This window comes from Oryzias melastigma, linkage group LG5, assembly GCF_002922805.2.
Source record: "Oryzias melastigma strain HK-1 linkage group LG5, ASM292280v2, whole genome shotgun sequence".
Classification (NCBI taxonomy): domain Eukaryota; kingdom Metazoa; phylum Chordata; class Actinopteri; order Beloniformes; family Adrianichthyidae; genus Oryzias; species Oryzias melastigma.
In genome coordinates, this window is record NC_050516.1 from 5,526,867 (window position 1) to 5,531,698 (window position 4,832).

General features: G+C 43.6%; 1 long non-coding RNA gene across 1 annotated transcript in view; it reads left to right on the forward strand.

The window, feature by feature from the left end:
* The window catches only part of LOC118598741, a 6,671-nt gene extending 2,415 nt beyond the window's left edge, over positions 1-4,256 (forward strand). The window contains exon 3 of the long non-coding RNA XR_004947838.1: positions 3,952-4,256. This is a non-coding gene — a long non-coding RNA (uncharacterized LOC118598741). The remainder of the gene's footprint in view (positions 1-3,951) is intronic.
* The last annotated feature ends 576 nt before the right edge of the window (positions 4,257-4,832 follow it).

Consider the following 4,832-nt stretch of genomic DNA (forward strand, 5'->3'; position numbering starts at 1 on the left):
CTGCCACTTCATCAGACGCTCTTCATCACTCTTCTTCATCACTCTTCTTCAGTCACTCTTTTTCAGTCACTCTTCTTCATCTCTCTTCTTCATTACTCTTCTTCATCGCTCTTCTTCATCACTCTTTTTCAGTCACTCTTCTTCATCACTCTTCATCAGACGCTCTTCTTCAGTCACTCTTTTTCAGTCACTCTTCGCCACTCTTCTTCATCACTCGTCATCAGACGCTCTTCTTCATCACTCTTCTTCAGTCACTCGTCTTCATCACTCTTCTTCATCACTCTTCATCAGACGCTCTTCTTCATCACTCTTCATCAGATGCTCTTCTTCATCGCTCTTCATCACTCTTCTTCATCACTCTTCATCAGACGCTCTTCTTCATCGCTCTTATTCACTCTTCTTCATCACTCTTCATCAGAAGCTCTTCTTCATCACTCTTCATCAGACGCTCTTCTTCATCACTCTTCTTCAGTCACTCTTTTTCAGTCACTCTTCTTCATCGCTCTTCATCACTCTTCTTCATCACTCTTCATCAGACGCTCTTCTTCATCACTCTTCTTCGGTCACTCTTCTTCATCACTATTCATCACTCTTCTTCATCGCTCTTCTTCATCACTCTTCATCAGACGCTCTTCTTCAGTCACTCGTCTTCATCACTCTTCTTCATCACTCTTCTTCATCACTCTTCTTCATCTCTCTTCTTTAGACGCTCTTCTTCGTCACTCTTCTTCAGTCACTCTTTTGTGAAAGTTTTAGGTTTTTTTGGGCACAGTGGGGTTTAAAACGACAGAATTTTGAATCCCTGATTCAATGGTGGGATGTAGGGAAAACACAAATCCGTGTGTTTTGCCAACAGTATAGTTCACACTCAACCAAACGACTAAAGGACACTGTGCAGGCACTTCAGGATTGCATTAGAAGCATCGAACTGTCTTTAGAGGCGGACTCAAGCAACCACGCCGCCGATGTGAACTGTCGCACATGCTGAAACAGAGGGCTGAAGGAGCCCTGGTCAGATCTAGGTACCAAGATATCAAAGACATGGATGCTCCTACTGCTTTTTTCTTTGGCTTGGAGAAAACAAAGAAGCAGAGTGGGACAATGACCTGCCTGACACTGCCTGATGGAAGACTAACCTCTGATCCAGAGGAGATGCGTCAAACTGCCCTGGATTATTATTCAGAATTGTTTACTGTGGATTACTGTTGCCCAGACACTGCTGCTGAGCTTTTAAAGAACCTCCCTCGGCTAAGTGCTGCTGAGAGGGTCACCATCGACAGCACGGTGCTCCTGGAGGAGTTTACTGAAGCTCTGAGGGGAATGGCTTCTGGACGCGCCCCAGGGTTGGATGGACTCACTGTTGAGTTCTACAAACACTTCAGGGATATACTTGGAGCAGACCTTCATCAGATGGCCTTGAGCTGCTTCTCACTTGGAAAATTACCAACTTCATGTCGGCGGGCAGTCCTCTCTCTTCTTCCCAAGAAGGGGGACCTGTCCTTATTAAAGAACTGGAGACCTTTGGCTTTGCTCTGTACTGACTATAAACTAATTTCCAAAGTCCTTGCTAACAGACTGAAAGGTTGTTTGGACTCAATTATTCATAGAGACCAGTCCTACTGTTCCTGGCCGGTCTATTTTGGACAGCCTTTTTCTTCTTCGAGATTTATTTGATTTGGGCAGCGGTGGTGATGTGCACTTCGGTATAGTGTCTCTGGGTCAGGAGAAGGCTTTTCATAGAGTTGATCACAACTATCTGTTTTCTGTTTTGAAAGCTTTTGGCTTTGGGAAAAACTTCATTTCGTGTGTGAAAATAATGTATAACAGTGTTGAATGTTTACTGAAGGTGGGGGGTGGGTCTAAGGACTGGACTTTTTTGGAATGGGAAGCACTGGATTCGTGCACCTGCCTTGTACCTTCCTGTCCATGAGGGTGGCAAGGGCCTCATAGATATCATGTCCAGAGTGATGGCCTTCAGACTACACACCAGTCAATGTCTCCTCCATCACTACGGTGCGAGGTGGCTTGATACAGCCTACACTCTTCTACGGAGAGCTGGAAGGCTGGGATTTGACAAACAACTGTTCCTTCTAAATAAAGGGACCCCGGACCTGATGGGTCTCAGTCCTTACTATGGATCTGTTTTGAATGCTTGGCAAGCTTTCAAAATGAATCGAGAGAACATGCTGACTCCTGGTCCATGGACACTTCAAGAACCACTCTTTTACAATGGAGCTATCTCAACTGATCTCTTGGACTCTCTCTCTGTGAGAGCAGCGTTACAGGAAGCAGGCTGTGTCAAATTGGGACATCTGGCTGCCTCACTGGAGACCTTGGAGCAAAAAGTGCGTCTCCGACCCAGACTGCTGTCCAGAGTTGTGCAGGCCGTGATGTGCTCAATTCCTACTGAATGGAGAGCCTTCATATCAGAACATATTAACTCCTGGGATCCTACCTCATCGTACAGATCTCCACCCGTGACCATATCCCATAATGCAGATGACTGGATTGAGGACCCTAACAAACTGCTGGACCTCAGTCAGTCAAAAGGTGTTAACTTTGAGACCCTGCACAGGAAGGCTGCTTACACCCTCTGCATCAAAATAAGACACTTCAAGTCCTTGACAGAGCTGGAAGCATCGAGGTGGGCGGGGCTGTTCGGCTCCAGTACGACTCCAAGAGGACGCTGGAAGTCCCTGTACAGGTTCCCTGTTGAAAAGCGTGCAGCTGATCTCCAGTGGAGGATTGTGCATGGATGTGTAGCCACAAACAGATACAAGGCATGGTTTGATCCAACACAATCAGAACGCTGTGACTTCTGTGACCAGACTGAAACTCTGCCACACTTGTTTGCACAGTGCAACCGCTTGGGTTCTCTTTTCAGCATTCTGACTGCATGGTGTCTCGGGTTGGGAGAGGTGTTTTCTCTCCCCCTCTTTGTGTACGGGCCTGTATTTTCAAATGCAAAAAGAAAAAGAAATCAACTGTTGAATTTCCTGTTTGCTATGGCTAAAATTGCAATCTGGCTCACCAGACGTAATCAGGCAAACTCTGAGGGATGTATTGACGTCAAACAGATGTTTTGTGCTCTTTTAAGATCACGGTTACACGTGGAATATGCTTATTTCAAAGTGACTGAAAGGCTGGAGGAATTCTCACAAACCTGGGCTGTAGAAAAAGTTTTGTGGCATGTGAATGCTGATGGGGAACTCCTTTTCTCCTTTTGAACCCCAGAGTTCATGTCATCATTAATTCTTTTCTTTTTTATCATATGGGTTATTTTGTAAATATTAGAATGGTCCAATAAAAGGCATTTTAAAATCAAAATCTCTCCAGACCCTCTCAGGACAGACGTCTCTGAACCTGTAGAGCGGGGATAGGGAACTCCAGGCCTCGAGCGCCACAGTGTCTGCATGATTTTCACATATCCAAGCCCTACTCATGACTGATTACCTGTTTCAGGTGTGTCCAGCCAATTAGAACATGCCAGAGCGGGGCATGTTGGAAAACATGCAGGAATGCGGCCCTCGAGGCCTGGAGTTGTCTATCCCTGCTGTTTCCTCCTTGTCTTTGCTGCTCAGAGTGAAGGAACATGGTCTTTGTTTACATTTATTTGGCCTCTATTTTATCATGTCTAATCTTCATTTTCTCTTATCTGCTGTTCAGATTTGGACCGAACAATGTTTAATATCTGATCCGCTTTCTCAGAATTTTTCAGATTTAATTCCAGAGTTTTGAGTTTTCATGTCAGGACTTGGAAATTAGATTTAAAAAAATATTTAATTTAACTTTTTTTTTTAACTCTGATAGTCAGACTTAAAGCTAAGAAATGAGTGGGGGATTTGGATTTAAATAGTTTATGAATGCTAGTCATTTTTTCTCAGATTGAATTTGTTGGATGCATTTGTCTCCTATGAACACACTGACTGACCTGCTTCCATTTTTATGCAGGATTGAATGAACTGCTGAGTCACCCTAGGATTTGATCAAGGTTGTCTCATCGTCTCCATGGTTTACTTCTGATTATCTCTAAGGCGCCACACTCTCACTTCCTCCTTGAGGCTGGGCTGAAAACAAAAGTATATGTTCACCAGGAAACCACCAGGAGGGTTGTTTTACAGTCATTCCATCGATTGTCATGCTAACACTGCAGCTCACTTTTTCACATCTGTGATTGAACTTCACTCCCTCTGGATGTTAAAGGGTATCCAATTAGGGAGGTTGGAGGCTGACTCCGCCCACAGTCGAAATTTGAAAATCCAGTCAGAGGGGTTGGGACTGGGGAACATGACGTGGGACTTATTGGTGTGACCAATCATGAAATTCAAATGTAATACTTCGATTCAACGTGTAGGGGGCAGCACACAGACGGTTTTAGACTATTTTTAAAGAATCAAACAAGTTTATTTTAAATAGTCAAAATGTGTTAATGACTAACAGACAGCACTTTTAAAGCACCAAATATAGAAACCAACAGATTAAAAAAAAGTTGATTTAGGGTTTGGTTACCCTTTAAGTTACATTGTTTTCCTTTAGTCTAAAGGGGGCGTCGCCTTATCAAATCAAAGTGCTTTACAACTAAGTAAAACAAATGAAATAAAAACAATCACAATAAAATTAGAAACAAAACATAAATAATGCCCTCCCTCGCCGAGACCCACAATCCCTTTCACACCTCCAACCCCCTTAACTGATAGAGAACAGGCTGGATACAAGCTGAGCACGGAAAATAACATTATCATATGGAAACATAATCAGGAAACATAGCATTAACTTTCACTGTTATGCAGATGATACACAGCTGTATTTATCCATTAAAACTGACCAGAATG